Source organism: Pristiophorus japonicus, chromosome 5 (genome assembly GCF_044704955.1).
Source record: "Pristiophorus japonicus isolate sPriJap1 chromosome 5, sPriJap1.hap1, whole genome shotgun sequence".
In the NCBI taxonomy this organism is placed as follows: domain Eukaryota; kingdom Metazoa; phylum Chordata; class Chondrichthyes; family Pristiophoridae; genus Pristiophorus; species Pristiophorus japonicus.
The window spans coordinates 18,072,992-18,091,462 of NC_091981.1; positions in this window are offsets into that span (position 1 = coordinate 18,072,992).

Consider the following 18,471-nt stretch of genomic DNA (forward strand, 5'->3'; position numbering starts at 1 on the left):
ATGGAGGGATTTGAAAACAAGGATGAGAATTTTGAAATCTAGACTTTGCTTAACCGGAAGCAAATGTAGTTCAGAAAGCTCAGGGGTGATGGGTGAGCTGGACTTGGTGCGAGTTAGGACACGGGCTGCTGAGTTTTGCATCACCTTTAGTTTACATAGAATAGAATGTGGGCGGCCAGCCAGGAGTGCATTGAAATAGTCAAGTCTAGAGGCAACAAAGGCATCGATGAGAGCTTCAGCAGGGGATGAGTTGAGGTCCGGGCGATGTTACAGAAGTGGAAATAGGCGGTCTTAGTTATGCTGTGGATTTGTGGTCAAAATAATTTAGTGCCAATATTTTATTATTTCACGTAATGGAGTATTTATATACCTGAATTGTAAACGTTCAGTTATGAGCATAGAACTGACTGGTTTAAACCCTATTCAGGGTTAAAATGTGAGTAACTAAATTTTCTTGTAAGTGGTAAAGTAGCTGGTGTATAAACGATTTTGATGTTTTCAATCTGTGGCCTAAAATGAGTGATTTATTTGGCACAGCCGGCTAGCCAATGAAAAGGGACAAGCAAAAGGGACGCTCAAAACGGACTTTGAAATCCTTTATGAATGTCTTCAGGAAGTTACAACCACTATATAACTATATAATTGCAAGTTCGATGATCTTACAAATAGCGGTCCAAATGTTCCATCAATCACCCCTGCACTTTAGGAACTCCCACGGTCTGATGGAATTGGGTCAGCTTATCACCGTTGCTATTGGAAATGAGATGACTCTGTTGGCCCCTCCTCCCTATGAATGATACAAAAGTCGCCCCTTTGATGCGTCCCTGGACGTCAGACTGCGACTGTCGCTGTCAACTGCGTCAGCTCGGCATAAGGCAGATGCGCAAACATTGAGCGCCACTGGCAATGCCATCTACGTGCAAGTTTGACCAATGGGCTCCCTGAAGTGGATGACATTCCCCTGGAACTGCCTCCTTATTGAATGTCAGGTTTTGGAGGCAGGGCTCTTCAATCATGGTCTGGTGGCTGTGGCATCCCTGGCACAACATCTCTGGCACTTCTCTGCTCACGCTTTGACTTTGTCAGAAGTGCCGGGGAAGGGTGGGGGGGGGGGGGGGGCAGTTTAAAGTCATCTCCCAATATAAGGGACTTTCTGGCAGTGGTTCCTTTCATAATCACTTTCATGATTCCAATAGGCAAGATTGCTGGCTCTGCTGCACTACCTGATTCACACAGGCAGTTGGAGCAACTCACACATGTATCCTGTGAAGATTAAGGGCGAGAAATTCCGTTGCACCCCGATTGGGGCATTTTGAAAAGTGGGAAAAGTATCGCCAGGCGATAATCCTTTTTTCATCCCGGGAACTTCAGCTTGCTCCAAGAGGGAAGTGGAGCGCTACATCACGCGCTAACACTTGTCTTGGAGCTCTAAAGTGTGTGAGGGCGGAAGCAGCAGAGTGCTGAGCAATGTGCAGTGTACTGCTGCCGGCATCAGAGGCTCCATCCCTCACTTAAAGGGAAGGGCCAATGCTGGGTTGTAACATTCTTATTCTTATTTCTGTGGGGCGAGACGACCTGCCCGACTTCCATTGCAGCCCCGATCACTCTCAGAGAGTGGAGGGCCAAGCCATCGTGCAGCAATGAGACTTCAAAACTGGTGCGAAGAATAAAGTTTGCTCTACCTGACCACCACTGCCTTGAAATAGCGACCGCCGATGCTGCAGGGGGTGGGAGTGAATATCACATCCGGGGTGCTAATGGGGCGTTGAGCATCGGATGACATCACGATCTATGGGGCGCAAAAGAGTGAGCCGGTAAATGTTAGAGCCAGAGTAAACTGCCAGGGAGGTTTGCCGGTGTCGGTGAATTCGCCACTCCGGGTCGGTAACCCCTTAGCGCCCCGTTACTGCCCCTGCAGGCTCAAATGGGAGGCGCAAAGCAGCCGAATTTCTCCCCCGACATTATTGAGCAATTATGCTATTAACAACTACCACAAGGAGGCTTAAGACATGCCCTCAGCGCAACATCACACATCTTCTTCAACATCTCTACAGCAGCTTCAGAATAGGCGAAGATTGGTCAATAAGCTCCAGTGCATTGAGCACCAAAAATCTAGGCTACATTCCAGTGCAGTCCTGAGGGAGTGCTGCACTGTTGGAGGTGCATTCTTTCTGATCAGGCGTTAAATGAGGCCCTGTTTGCGCTCTCAAGTGAACGTAAAAGATCCCATGGCACTGTTTCAAAGACGAGCAGGGGAGTTATCCCCGGTGTCCTGGCCAATATTTATCCCTCAATCAACAGAACAAAAACAGATGATCTGGGCGTTATCACAATGCCGTTTGTGGGAGCTTGCTGTGCGCAAGTTGGCTGCCGGGTTTCCCACATTACAGCAGTGACTACATTCCAATAGCACTTTATTGGCTGTAAAACGCTTTGAGACTTCCGGTAGTCGTGAAAGGCGCTATATAAGTCTAGTCTTTCTTTCTTTCTTTTAAGCCACCACCGTACTGAATGCTTCACATTATTGGTCCTGATCACACATTTGTAACCAATGTAAGGGTTTATGCCAACAGCAATTTCTAGGCTATTTATATCCATAATTGAACTAATGCACACAGCGCGTGCTTCAGTGCATTGAAGCTGCCGCTCATTGGCAATATTGAGCGGGAAACACGCACTCCTGCCTTTGCTGCTAATTATCCTGAATTACCACTGGGGTAAATATATTGGCCAATAACGATCACTGGGCTTTTTTGTTGAGAACATGCATAAATGACTATGAGTATTAATGAATTGATAAATATCTTTGAATTATTTCCACGGAGTAGTATAGACCGGTGGGAGTGTGTAACAAAGTTTCTTCAATTAATTGACTGAGTCACAACTTCATTAGCATTGAATGCAGATGTTTTTAGTGGGGGTTTTCTAAATTTGTGTTTTGTCCAAGTCTTAAAAAGAAGCTGGCTGAATTCAAAGTGTGAGTCTAATATTTACAATTAAATATGAGTCTGATGAATAAAATAGTATTGTAACTAACCTGTAACAAGGAAGCTGTATGGGATGGCAGCTGTCTCTCATTAGATATTCTTTATATCCTCTGAGGATATTGTATCAGAGCTCCGATGTCTATGGGTGTGTCTTCAGTCGGCTCCTAGAGAGGTACGACCTGTTTGTTTGGTGAACATTTTGCTCGTAAGGTGTCACCAGAGGCTTGGATTAAAAGACCATAACCAGGACTTTCCTCAGATCTGTTCCAGCTCTGGTGACATAGCCTCACCGCAAGTGCGGCGGAAACCCAGTTTGGAGGCAACATTGGAGTTGTCTGGTGGCAGAGCAGGAGAAGCTCTGAGGAAATTCCTGGCTCATCTCAATCATTCATCAAAGCAGCCTCTCGAGAACGCAAGATAATACGGAATGAGGCACATCTTAATTCATCCATCCAGCGAGATCACTGGGTCCTGTGGGAGTGGAAGTCCGTATTACCCAAATAGCTCGCTCTCTGCGCAGTCTGTGATTAAAAGTTCAAGCAGATTTCTGATGAGCATGGGTTATAAATTGGGTACAAGATCAAAGCAGGAGTACAAGATTCTCCACAGGAAAGGAGATGCTGGAAGGCGTGAGAGTCAACCAGCCATATTTCAATGTGTCAATTTGGTCACCTGTGTGTTATAGTAATAAAATGCATGGCAAGAGTCGGTTGTGACAACAAAGCAATTTCAGGTTGGTTGATTGGCTGACTGTTTCATTTACATGGTCATTCTGTTAGTATTTGTATGTACCTTTGATGCACCATGATTTATTGATAGTATGCATGGAATATAGAGATCAGAGGGAGAATTTAATACAAGAGATGTGGGTGAACACTGTGTTTGGAATCTTCACTGGAATCGGAACGTGTGTGTCTCAAGAGCAGGCAGCATACACTGGCACCGAAGTGTATGTCTCAGTAACCTTCATACTGGTTTTTGTGTAGTATGAAGTTTAATTAAAGACCTGACCCTGCCACTACTACAACTGAGTGTGTGTGTAATCTGACGTTTAAAGTAACAAAATGCAAAAGAGCAAGAAAGTAGTCCAATAGATCCCACCCATTGCAGCATGCAATCATTCCTCACATGATTCCAGAGTGTTTGTTGCCACTGGTCTGTATAGAAGTATATTGCACACATGCAGATCGCTCTTTATGTGAAGGAGAATTTCTTATTATCAATCCTAAAATTACCTTGTTGGGCATGTGAACCCTAACCCAAAGCCAGCCATTTAACTTAAACTAATATTTCGGGGTAACTTTTTCTATATTCTGAACAATCTTATATTAACTTCCAGACTGCTTGTCCGACATCCAGCAATGGATGAGCAGAAATTTTCTCCATTGGGAAGACTGAAGCCATTGTTTTCGGTCCCCGCCACAAACTCCGTTCCCTAATCATTGACTCCATCCCTATCCCTAACAGTCTAAGGCTGAACTACACTGTTTGCAACCTCGGTGTCATATTTGACCCTGAAATGAGCTTCCGATCACTTATCCGCTGCATAGCTAAGACTGCCTATTTCCACCTCCATAACATCACCCGTTTCTGCCCTTGACTCAGCTCATCCGCTGCTGAAACCCTCATCCATGCCTTTGCGACCTCGAGACTTGACTATTCTAACGCACTCCTGGATGGCCTCCGCCTCGCGCCAAGTCCCGCTCACCCATCACCCCTGTGCTCGCGGACCAACATTGGCTCCCGGTTAAGCAATGCCTTGATTTCAAAATTCTCATCCTTGTTTTCAAATCTCTCCATGACCCCTCCCTATCTCTGTAATCTTCTCCAGCCTTACAACCCCCGGAGAGTCTGCGCTCCTCTAATTCTGCCTCTTGAGCATCCTTGATTTTAATTGCCCAACCATCAGTGGCCGTGCCTTCTGTTGCCTGGGCCCCAAGCTCTGGAATTCCCTGCCTAAACCTCTCTTTCCTCCTTTAAGATGCTCCTTCAAACCTACCTCTTTGACCAAGCTTTTGGTCATCTGCTGTAATTTCTCCTTATGTGGCTCGGTGCCAAATGTTTGTGCAGTGCCTTCTGATGTTTTACTATGTTAAAGGTGCTATATAAATACAAGTTGTTGTTGTTATAGCTCTATAAGACTACATCTCAGACATCAGCTTTTCACATCTCAGTTTCACCATAACTCAAACCCCGACACCGATATTGGAGACAGAGGGGAGGAGAGAGCAGCTCGGCATCCAATGCTTGAATATCTCTGGTCTGGTCTGACTAAATACTATACAGTGGGATCACTACCTCCTCTGGCTTATATTCTACAGTGTTGGCTGTATAGTTCAACCTTCTATTAGCATTATTAATGGTTGCTCTACATTAGTTGGACATGTCGGCTTAGAAATTCCTGTAGGCCATTTTCAGGGACAGCCAATGGGCACAGGGAATGATTCAATACTCCCGAGGATGAATCACTAGATATTTGGTCGTCAGGCCTCGCCTACATATTAACCTTTCACGCCTCCACATTCAGCTTGCTTGCCAGATGAATTCCGGCCTCTCTGCCTCTCTATCTCTCTCTCCTCCTCTTCACCTCTCTCGACTCCTCTCTGCCTCCGTACCTCGCTCTCCACCTCTCTGACTCTCTCTTCTCCTCACTGCCTCTCTACCTCTCTCTTCTCCTCTCCTCCTCACTACCTCGCTCTCCTCCTCTCCTCTCTCTCCTCCTCTCCATCTCTCTGCCTCTGCCTGAACATAAGAAATAGGAGCAGGAGTAGGCTATTTGGTTCCTCGAGCCCTGCTCCGCCAATTAATAAGATCATGGCTGATCTGATCATGGACTCGGCTCCACTTCCCTGCCCGTTCCCCATAACTCTTCATTCCCTTATCATTAAAAAATCTGTCCATCTCCACCTTAAATATATTCAATGACCCAGCGGCAACAGCTCTCTGGGGCAGAGAATTCCATAGATTTATAACCCTCTGAGAGAAGAAATTCCTCCTCATCTCAGTTCTAAATGGGCGACCCCTTATTCTGAAACTATGCCCCCTCATTCTAGATTCACCCACGAGTGGAAACATTGGGCTCAAAATTGGCCCATGCCGATTTTTGCCGTACTCACCCAAGTTGCGCAGCTTTTCTACGTTTCCAAACACACCAAAAAAAGACATCCTGTCTTTGGCCACTGTCTGGTCTCTTCTGGGTCTTCGCGCAGTATGGCAAGTCGAGTCGGGGGCGGAGCCAGCATCCCGCGCTGAAAACAGTGTGGGATATCTACACATGCGCGTTGGAGTGCGCACGCATGCGCAGTAGCTTCTCGCTCCCAGCATCCCACTCCCACCCCAGGCCGAGTGGCCAAATATTAAACCAACCCAACTCTCCTGCCTCGGCACGTGCTTTTACCCTCGTGATGTCGAAATCACCCTCCTGAGAAATCGCGAGCCAATCACGGGCACCAGCTGACGAGATGGGCTGAGATCGAGTCCGAGGATAGAGCCAACTGTCAGTATGAGCAGAGTGACAAAACAGGAATGAAGAACCGAGACTGGGACGGGGACGTTCCGAGTGATCCCAGGATCTCCAAAGGGAACAAATCTCGGTTTGATTGTTGGAATTGTGATTGCTGCCGTCGTCCTGATTGCGCCGGTCATCGTTGGCGTTGTGTGGAAGGAGAGAGGAGGAGAGAAGAAATCTGGTTACAGCCCAGCAAACCCTGCTAAAAAAAGGAGAATCATCCTCAAACTCATCAGCCCAGGCCTGAGGCTGATCCCAAAGTGAAGATCCCTGGAACTGGAATCTGGACTTGCTGCATCGCTGCGAAGATTCATTCCCAGAAGCAATCCCCATGCTGGATCTTCATTTGTTTTGATTGCTTGTCACTGGCTGCTGTCAGTGTTTATAGTAATCTGTAATGTTCCCGGGCTGAAGATGAAATTAGGGTAGGACTTACTACCAATTTTTATTTGGATATTTTGAAAAAATTATGTAAATATGTTTTGTCTCTTTACTTCTTTTATTTTTGTAGTTTAAGCTTCCATGAATGCTTCTGCTGTATAGTAAATTAACTTTGCGAAATTTGACATATGATGTCCTGTACAGCTGTTTGATCCTTTTCACATTCTTTAGTCAAGTCATTAAGTTCTGCTGGTTTCCGATGTAGCTACCTGCGCTGATTTCTTAACTCTCCGCAAGGGTTTTCACAAGCGGCCACAAGTGGCCACATACGCTGGCCTAAGTTAGTTTGGAGTAACTATTAGCTGGCCAAAGTGTTCTAAATGGCCAAAACGGGCGTAAGTGGCTGGTAACGCCCCCTCTTGGAAAACAAAAACTAAACTAAAACAATTCTAACTAACTCACTTACACTGGCGCAAATTGAATGTGCAAAATGTGATTTTTGAGATACTCTAGAAAAGTCAAGTTGCTCAAAAAAAAACGGAGCAAGTCCTGGCCAATTTTGAGCCTGATCCTCTCTGCATCCAACTTGTCGACCCCCTCAGTACCTTATATGTATCTCATAAGATCACCTCTCATTCTTCTAAACTCCAGTGACTATAGGCCCAGCCTACTCAAGCTTTCTTTATAAGTCAACCTCCTCATCTCCGGAATCAATCTAGTGAATCTTCTCTGAACTGCCTCCAATGTAAGTATATCCCTCCTTAAATAAGGAGAACAAAACTGTACGCAGTACTCTAGGTGTGGTTTCACCAATACCCTGTACAGTTGTAGCAGGACTTCCCTGCTTTTATTCTTTATCCCCCTTGCAATAAAAGCCAACATTCCATTTGCCTTCCAAATTACTTGCTGTACCTGCATGTTAACTTTTTATGCTTCATGTACAGGGACCCCCAGATCCCTCTGTACCACAGCATTTTGTAATCTCTCCACATTTAAATAATAATGAGCTTTTTACTCTTCCTACCAAAGTGAATAACCTCACATTTTCCCACATTATAGTCCATCTACCAAATGTTTGCCCACTCACTTAGCCTGTCTATATCTCTTTGCAGATTCTTTTTGTCGCCCTCACAACTTGCTTTCTCATCTGTCTTGATATCATCAGCTAATTTGGCTACATTACACTCGGTCCCTTCATCCAAGTCATTATTATATATAGTAAATAGTTGAGGCCCCAGCAGTGATCGCTGTATCACCCCACTAGTTACTGTTTGCCAACCGAAAAATGACCATTTATCCCGACTCTCTGTTTTCTGCTAGTTAGCCAATCCTCTATCTATGCTAATATATTACATCCAAGCCCATGAGCTCTTATCTTGTGCAGTAACCTTTTATGTGGCACTTTATCGAATGCCTTCTGGACATCCAAATACACCACATCCACTGGTTCCCCCTTATCCACCCAACTCATTACATCCTCAAAGAACTCTAGCAAATTTGTCAAACATGATTTCCCTTTCATAAAACCATGCTGTCTCTGCTTGACTGTATTATGCTTTTCCAAATATCCTGCTACTGTTTCCTTAATAATGGACTCCAGCATTATTAGGCTAGATGTTAGGCTAACTGGTCTACAGTTTCTGTGTCCCTCCTTTTTTTTGTACCCATGTTGCCATTCTCCCTTTTTAACTCCATGGGCTTCAACTTTGCTGGCAAGCCTATTATGTGGCACTTTATCAAATAATAAGAACATAAGAACATAAGAATTAGGAACAGGAGTAGGCCATCTAGCCCCTCGAGCCTGCTCCGCCATTCAATAAAATCATGGCTGATCTGGCCGTGGACTCAGCTCCACTTACCCGCCCTCTCCCCGTAACCTTTAATTGGTTAAAAATCTATCTATCTGTGACTTGAATACATTCAATGAGCTAGCCTCAACTGCTTCCTTGGGCAGAGAATTCCACAGATTCACAACCCTCTGGGAGAAGAAATACCTTTTCAACTTGGTTTTAAATTGTCTCCCCCATATTTTGAGGCTGTGCCCCCTAGTTCTAGTCTCCCCGACCAGTGGAAACAACCTCTCTGCCTCTATCTTGTCTATCCCTTTCATGAGTTTAAATGTTTCTATAAGATCATCCCTCATCCTTCTGAACTCCAACGAGTAAAGTCCCAGTCTACTCAATCTATCATCATAAGTTAACCCCCTCACCTCCGGAATCAGCCTAGTGAATCATCTCTGTACCCCCTCCAAAGCCAGTATATCCTTCTTTAAGTAAGGTGACCAAAACTGCACGCAGTACTCCAGATGCGGCCTCACCAATACCCTGTACAGTTGCAGCAGGACCTCCCTGCTTTTGTACTCCATCCCTCTCGCAATGAAGGCCAACATTCCATTCGCCTTCCTGATTACCTGCTGCACCTGCAAACTAACTTTTTGGGATTCATGCACAAGGACCCCCAGGTCCCTCTGCACCACAGCATGTTGTAATTTCTCCCCATTCAAATAATATTCCCTTTTACTGTTTTTTTTCCCAAGGTGGATGACCTCACACTTTCCGACATTGTATTCCATCTGCCAAACCTTAGCCCATTCGCTTAACCTATCTAAATCTCTTTGCAGCCTCTCTGTGTCCTCTACACAACCCGCTTTCCCACTAATCTTAGTGTCATCTGCAAATTTTGTTACAGTACACTCTGTCCCCTCTTCCAGGTCATCTATGCCTTTCAGAAGTCCATGTACACCACAACATCCGCATCGCCCTCATCAACCCTCTCTGTTACGTCATCAAAAAGCTCAATCAAGTCAGTTTATCATGATTTGCCTTTAACAAATCCGTGTTGGATTTCCTTAATTAATCCACATTTATCCATTTGACTGTTCATTTTCTCCTAGATTGCAGGCGGGATTTTGACCCGTCCAGTTAAAATTGTGTTGGGGACCAAATGCTATTTGAATTTATTAATGAGGCACGCGATCACTTTTAGCGATGCATTTCCGAGTCAGCTCCTACGTTATAAGAGGGGTCCGTGGCTATCTGGTGAGAATGGGGCAGTAAGCCGATTTTTGTGATTTTGGCCACTCCTTGGCCCCATTTCTGTGGGTGGTTTGGGTTAAAATTGAGGCCAGGAAGTTTGATACTGGTTATTTTTCATCAATAACTGCTGGCTGCACTGATGCAGACAAACCTTACCATTTCTTTTAATGGCTAACTCCCATTTCTGTGAGGGCGTTAATAATACATTTTCATTTTGTTTAAGGGGACGACGACATCATTTTATCATGATCGGCCTTGAACAAGTTTATCACATTCCTGAACAACAACAAGAACATTTTACATTGCGCCTTAAACATAGAAAAGCATTACATGGTCCCTTACAAAGGCATGGGGGAAATGAATGAAGAACCATAGATGGGAAGGGGATCAAAAGCTTGGTCAAATATGAGTTTTAAGGAGAACAGTAGCAACTTGTATTTATATGGAGTCTTTAACATAGTAAAACATCCCATGGTGCTTCACAGGAGTGTTATAAAACAAAATGTTACACCGAGTAAAATAAGGAGATAACCAAAAGCTTGGTCAAAGCGGTAGGTTTTAAGGAGTGTCTTAAAGGAGAAAAGAGAGGTAGATAGGCAGAGGGGTTCAGGCAGGAATTCCAGAGCTTGGGGCCTATGCAATGGAAGGCACGGCCACCAATGGTTGAGCGATTATAATCAGGGATACTCAAGAGAGCAGAATTAAAGGAGCGGAGACATCTCAGGGGTGGTGGGGGCGGGGGGGGGGGGGCTAGAGGTAGTTACAGAGATAGGGAGGGGCGAGGTCATGGAGGGATTATGGGCCAGACTTTCACCTTCATTGTCGGCGATTTTCTCGGCGGTACAGCTGTTGTTCCGCCCGGCGAGAGTTTCCACTTAAGTTTTTTCCTTGGTATCGCCCACATCTGAAGTCACCCGCCCACGTGCAATGCCGAGAACAACCACCAGGGCATAAATTTGGCCTCAATCACTGGCGTCCAGATCACCGAGCGACCCGCCCTGTAAAAGCTGCTTAAACAGGGCGGTAAGCGGGGTCCTTGCAAAGAAAGGTCAGTTAAAGGTTCTTTATTTATTTTTGTAAAATTTTAAAATGGCAATTAGGTTTAAAACTGTCTTGGGAATGCTTTGTACGTTTTTATTGACACTTTTAAAAAAGTTTTCTTCCCTCCCTAGGCCCAACTGCAGCCTCAGACTAAATTTTAGTACTTATCGTCCATTCCGATAACGACCGCCCACGTTGCTAACTTTCCACTTACCTGCTGATAAAACCGCCGACAATGAGTGTGCAAAGCCCATTTTCTCGCTGGGCGATTAGTTTTAATTACTTTAAACATAAAAATGGAAATTCTAGCCAGCGTTACTCACCAAGCGTTACCGGTTTTTCTCAGTGGGCAATCGGGCGTTGAGGGGCTTTAGGGAAAGTCTAGCCCTTGAAAACAGGGATGAGAATTTTAAAATCGAGGCGTTGCTTAACCTGGAGCCAATGTAGGTCAGCGAGCACAGGGGTGATGGGTGAACGGGACTTGGTGTGAGTTAGGACACGGGCAGCCGAGTTTTGGATGCCCTCAAATTTCCATAGGGTAGAATGTGGGAGGCCAGTCAGAAGTGTGTTGGAGTAGTCAAGTCTAGAGGTAGCAAAGGAATGGATGAGTGTTTCAGCAGCAGATGAGCTGAGGCAGGGGTGGACATTGCGATATTATGGAGGTGGAAATAGGTGGTCTTAGTTATGCTCAGAAGTTCTTTTCAGGGTTAAACATGACATCAAGGTTGCGATCAGTTTGGTTCAGCCTCAGGCAAATGCTTGGCAGAGGGGTGGAGTCGGTGGCTCGGAATGGAGTTTGAAAAAAAATGGCTTCAGTCTTCCCAAAATACATTTCCTTGGAGAAAATTTCTGCTCACCCAGTACTGGATGTCAGACAAGTATACTGACAATTTAGAGACAGTGGAGGAGTTCAGAGAAGTGATGGTGAAGTGGAGCTGGGTTTCGTAAGCATGCATGTGGAAACTGATGTTGCGTTTTCAGAGGATTCTTCAAGGGGCAGTATATAGATGAGAAATAGAAGGGGGCCAAGGAAAAATCCTTGGGGACAATCTTAAAGTGAGAGGGAGAGATGGAGGGGATTAAGAAGAGAATTTCAGATGGTGGGATCTCGGAGGCTGAATGCACAGCCAACAATGGTGGAGATGAGATGAAGGGAAGCACACGAGGCCAGAGTTAGGTCAACTATGAGTTTGGGGAAGGGGAAATTGTAGGGCTGGAGGAGGCTGCAGAGATTGGGAAAAGGCAAAGGATTTATCGACTAGGACAAGAATCTAAAATTTGAGTCAGTGGGGAATGGGAGCCAATGTAGGTCAGCAAGGGGAAGGATGGTGGGCAAGAGAACAGGCTATAGACAGCAGAGATTGGATGGTGAAGAATGGTGTGGTTGTCTGTGTCAATGACTGCAGTTTGAGAGTGCAGTTGTAAATGAGCTGGGAAGTATTGTTAATTTCCTTTCATCCCACTTACAGTGTGAGCAAGATAAAGAAGAGTGCTCGAAAGGAACTTCCTTATCTGTTTCCATCAGCTACTGGTCTTCCTCACCACAAAGCACACAGTAACCAGAGTAAAATTGATATCATGTGTGGGGAAAGAAAACAAGGGTAAATCTTTAAAAAAACACATGCCCGGTTAAATTTGCATTGATTGGTTGAGCGCGTAGATTAACAATCATCAAACAATTTAGAAAATATATTGGTCCTTTATAACAGAATATGGGTGAGGAGTGCATGATTGCAAATCAATAAAAGCTTTTAAATAAAGATCACAATGTAAAAGCTACAACATCATTAGCTGTGTTGAGTTGTACGATAAGGAAATAAGGGGTTATGGGGAGCGGGTGGGGAAGTGGAGCTGAGTCCATGATCAGATCAGCCATGATCTTATTAAATGGCGGAGCAGGCTCGAGGGGCCGTATGGCCGACTCCTGCTCCTATTTCTTATGTTCTTTCGTTCTTACGTTCTTATGTAAAATAGTGCTCTTACATTGCCAGTACACTGTGTTCTGCCTGAACAATAGCTTTCATAATAGCAATAACACTTCATTGAAATTCAAATTTAAATTCAAGGTCGCCTAAACCTACTTCTCACCTCCAACAGAATGATGGGCTCAAGCTTTAATTGCTCCATGCCCATTTTGAAACACGAGTTCGGCCCCAACTCGGGTATTGTGCCTCAATATGGCCTCCTTCTGTGCTGTACTATTGCATTATTCCAGCGCGGCGGCCCCGACCTGCAAGGACCATCAGCAGGTCAGGACCTTCAAAGGAGCAGCGTGGAGCATTCCCCTTCAAGGTACAGTGTGTGTCGGTGCAGGACAGCGACGGATGTGAAGAGGGCATCACCAAGGTCTAGGTCGCTGATTGGAGCGTGGGCAGGTACAGCAGGAGCGGCGGGGTCAGGGCGCAGGAGCGGTGAGTGATCGTGGAGCGACATAATCAGGGCCCAGGAGAGGCGCGAGTTCGGGGCCTAGAAGAGGCGAGGGCCCAGGGGCAACACGGACCAGCCCACACTGCGATATGTGTGCGCACTAGGTGCGTGCAGCAGAGCTGGTCTCCAGTCGTCTAGGTCAATCCTTGCCACTGGACCAAGACCTAGCTCTGCCAAGCCCGTGTGGTGGCTGGTGTGCAACGGCCACCACACATTAAAAAATCCGCGCATAGGCATCTTCCACTCTTCAACATGTAGTTCGAGGCCTGGAATATTAGGTCCTTCATTGAAACATCTGTGAACTCATCCCTTTTTGGCGTGGAAGCAAGTCATCCTCGATACGAGGGACTGCCTATGATGATGATTACATTATTCTATGATTCTATCTGACAGCCAGGAAGCGGGCACTCATTTCGAGCTGGAACTGCGCCATCCACCATATTGGATCGGGCTTCTCCATTGTCCTCAGGAGCATGGACCAGAACTATTTAACCCTCTTGATGTTGCCTGACACTGTGTCCTCGTGCTCCATGGTACGTTATGCCAAGAGGGCCACTAAGTGAGCTGAGCTGGTATTATGGGGAAGGTTGGCTTATTTGAAGATAGATTTGACCAACACTTCGGAGCAGAAATTCATTATAGCCCAGTTTGAAGCGGTGACACTGCCTGGGCGCTAACTTTAGCACCGGGTGATGTTACCGCCTCCAACTGGGATATTCGCTATTAGCGTCCCATGAGGGGAGTGGAGCACTAAGGAAAGCGTTCCACGCTAACACTAAGGGCATTAACGGGGCGGCAGCGCGGGAAGCCTTCTGAAGTTGTGGCGCTGAGATGCCGGCATTCGAGCGCCTAAAGAGGAGATGAGGTCGACCAGGTCAAAACCAGCAGAGAAAGCAAGGCAGGCAAGTCAAACAGTGCAAACAGTTGAATAATGTCATTTAAAATGAACAAAGTTGATTGTAGCCACTTACTGACTCCTCCGCAGCCATTACACCCCGCTGCTTCGTGGGACCACCAGCATTCGCTGTCGGGTAAAGCAGGCGATCCCGTTCAATTTTGCTGCCGCAGCGCCAAGGGGGCGTTGCACGCTCGATGACATCACCATGTGGATGGCGCTAGAGCGTGCAGCGCTACCTCTGAGCGCCGCCCCCATCGCTCCATTGAAGTTTTGGGAGGCGAGGGCAGCGCTCCGCTGCGCCGATAGCGGCCGGTTAGCGGTGCTCTCCAGCACTAACGGATGGCAAAAACTACCGAATTTTGGCCCCCTTTGGGAGCAGTGGTCTTGATGGACTGCTGCTGGGATTGCATTATTAGTCACTGTGAGTCACGTGAAGTATTAGAATCTGGTTTCAATTGCTTTAGCCGTGCCTGTGTTAAACTAACTTCTTACTAAATGTGATTCTTAGTTTTCAGCGTTTGGTGGTTGGTGCAGTGTTGGTGGTCATTTGAAGAGGTCAGAAAAACATAGTAGAATCTGTTACTTATCCCAGAGCAAAACTCAACCACAGTATGGAATCCATTATTCACCTTGAGACTCACCATCCCAGAATCATTCTCACACAAGGGCTTCAGTTCACAGGGGCCAACAGCTTCTCTATGGAAGAGGAGTTTTAGGGCTAGAAATTCCGTATCGTCCCGGTTGGGGCGTTAACTTTTGAGAATTTGGAAATTTAGCACCAGGCGCTAATCAATCTCCACCCCCGTGAAATTGAATCTCTGCACTGAAAGAATGTAGTGGAGCGCTAAATCAGGCGCTAATGGTGTAGGTGAGTGGCGTTAGGCTCCAAACGGTAACAAATTTGAGGTGTGTAATCGGGTGTGGACTTTAAAGTGGAGGGTCACTGGAGTCTGCACACCAGCCCCATTGGCAGGGTAGGCAGGCCAACATCCCCAGCATTGAAGCACTGACCACGCTCAATCAGCTCCGCTGGGCGGGCCACATCGCCTGACACGAGACTCGCAAAGCAAGCGTTCTACTCGGAGCTCCGGCACGGCAAGCGAACCCCAGGTGGGCAGAGGAAATGCTTCAAGGACGCCCTCAAAACCTCCTTGAAAAAGTGCAACATCCCCACCGACACCTGTGAATCCCTGGCCCAAGACCGCTCAAAGTGGAGGAGAAGCATCTGGGAAGGCGCCGAACACCTCGAATCTCTTCGCCGGGGGCAAGCGGAAGCCAAGCGCAAATAGCGGAAGCAGCGCGCGGCAACCCAAGCACCCCACCCACCCGTCCCTTCAACCACCGTCTGCCCCACCTGTGACAGAGACGGTAGATCCCATATTGGACTCATCAGTCAACTGAGAACTCATATTAGTGTGAAAGCAAGCCATGCTTGACTCTGAGGGCCAAAGGGAGAGAGAGCTCAAAGTACTTGGTTGTCACTGAGTGGCTCTCTGAAGCATACACAGTCCATCATACTTAACTCTATGTTACGAGTTGCTCTACCCCAACTGCTTCTTCTGCAAGCTCCCACCAGTTGGAAAGAGGAAGTGGTCCAGCCACAGATTCTTTGACAAGTGTTGCCCGCCATATCACAACACAGACTAATGAATTCAAATCGACAGAGGAGCATTGGCTGTTTGATGGTTGACAGGAATCCAGAAACCCTTCGATTCTCCTTATCATTTTGAGTTGTATTAAACTGAGCAAATCAGAAGATAAAGAAAGACTTGCATTTAGTGCCTTTCTTGACCACTGGACACCCCAAACTGCTTTGCAGCTAATGAAGTACTTTTAAAAACGTAGCCACTGTTGTAAAGTAGGAACCGTAGCAGACAATTTGCGCACAGCAAGCTCCCACAAACAGTGATAATGACCAGATAAACTGTTTTAGTGATGTTGATTGAGGGATAAATATTGGCCAGGACACCGGGGATAACGTCCCTGCTCTTCTTCAAAACAGTGCCACATGATCTTTTATGTCCACCTGAGAGAGAGCAGATGGGGCCTTGGTTTAATGGCTCGTCTGAAAGACAGTGCAGCACTCCCTCAGTACTGCACTGGAGTGTCAGCCTAGATTTTTGTGCTCAAGTCTCTGGAGTGGGACTTGAACCCACATCCTTCTGACTCAGAGAGTGCTACCCACTGAGCCACGGCTGACACTTAATGGACTTTGCATTAATACTGAAAACGTGGACGAAGTGTGTATTTTGGGAGCAGCTGAGTTATAGCGAACTCACACACCAACTGAATACTGCAGTCTGATTATCGGAATTGATTCCTGAATTGTCAGCTGATTTAGTATGCTTTGATGTCTCAATGGTTTAGATAATGTATTCAACCACAAGCTGTGGCAGAATTGATATATTTTGTTTTATATTCTAAAGAAATTTAAAAGGTAGGGATATTTAATTCAAACAATGAAGAACTTTGAACTCTGGCTGAAGGAATAATAATGGACTTTACATCGCATTTTTTGCCAAAATAAAGATAAATGTAAAGATTGACAGACCTGAGCTTTGGGCCTGTTAATCAATCATCAAGCTCATCATCTCGCTGGCAATGCAATGAACACATGTGTTCTTTATTCTTTAACTGGATAGAGGTAAGTTAGCAACCTTTGATTTTTCGAGTGAGGTCTACACACTGAAGTTCTGCTTCATTTCGAATCAATGAACAAAAATAGGTGGGGACCATTTAAATCAATTCATATCAGAAAGAAACATAGAAACATAGAAAATAGATGCAGGAGAAGGCCATTCGGCCCTTCGAGCCTGCACCACCATTCAATAAGATCATGGCTGATCATTCACCGCAGTACCCATTTCCTGCTTTCTCTCCATACCCCTCGATTCCCTTTAGCCGTAAGGGCCAGATCTAACTCCCTCTTGAATATATCCAATGAACAATGAATGCAATGAAAGACTCTATAGTACCTTTCATGACCACCAGACATCTCAAAGCGCTTTACAGCCAATGAAGTACTTTTGTTTTGGAGTGTTGTCACTGTTGGAATGAAGGAAATGTGGCAGCTAATTTGCGCACAGCAAGCTCCCACAAACAACACTGTGATAATGACCGGATAATCTGTTTTTGTTTTGTTGATTGAGGAATAAATATTGGCCAGGACACCGGGGATAACTCCCCTGCTCTTCTTCGAAACAGTGCCATGGGATCTTTTACGTCCATTGGAGAGAGCAGACAGGGCCTGACGACACCTCTGACAATGCAGCACACCCTCAGCACTGCACTGGAGTGTCAGTCTAGATTTTTTTTTGTGCTCAAGTCCCCACAGTGGGACTTGAACCTGCAACCTTCTGATCAGAGACGAAAGAGTGCTGCCCACTGAGCCACAACTGACACTATACAGCCAGGAATTGCGCTCGAGTCCGTAATCTACACTGGGATGGGTAATGAGGCTGTATCCTGTGATAGGAGATCTTCTACATTATAAAATGCTAATCAGATCAGATTATGCCTGAGTGAGACATTAAAGGGACCAGACCAAAGGAGCTACTGCTCAGCGCAGGAGCCATGCTGCGCAAAGTATACAAGTAATTATATTACTGGCCTGCTCTAAATCTCATTCTCTTATTAGGCGATGGGCTGTGGAGTGGTTTAAAAATATCTGCTTGAAAGATACTCTGTTCTTTTACTTTCAAGATCACACAGAAAATATGTCTCCTCCTTAAATGAATTGTCAAGTTGTTTAATATGATTGAAAAAAAAGAATAATTTACATGAAATCCTTATATCATTGGTAGCAGTTTTGTAATTAAAAATGGAGATGTGCACCCCTTGTATTGCACGATCTCGAAACTGCCTTTGAAAGGAGTTTGAATATTACTCATGCGGTCCCTGTGCATTTCACTGAGCTGATTAAAGTCAATCTGCAGCTCTTAAAAGTGCACTTTGCCTAATTGTGCAATATTAATTTTGCAGCCACCAGTGTTTTGCAACGGCACACCTTGCATTCCATTAGCTTCCAAATTATCAACTGAATTTCCGGGAGAGAAGCTGGAAACCAAAGTAATGATCGGATTTGAAAGAAAAACATTCTTCTTTTTTGCCTGCATGTCGGGTGTTGTTATCTTCATGAATAAAAGTAAGACTGATCACAGTTAGTCCAGGCGCTGTGTGAAGAGGCAGTTCAAT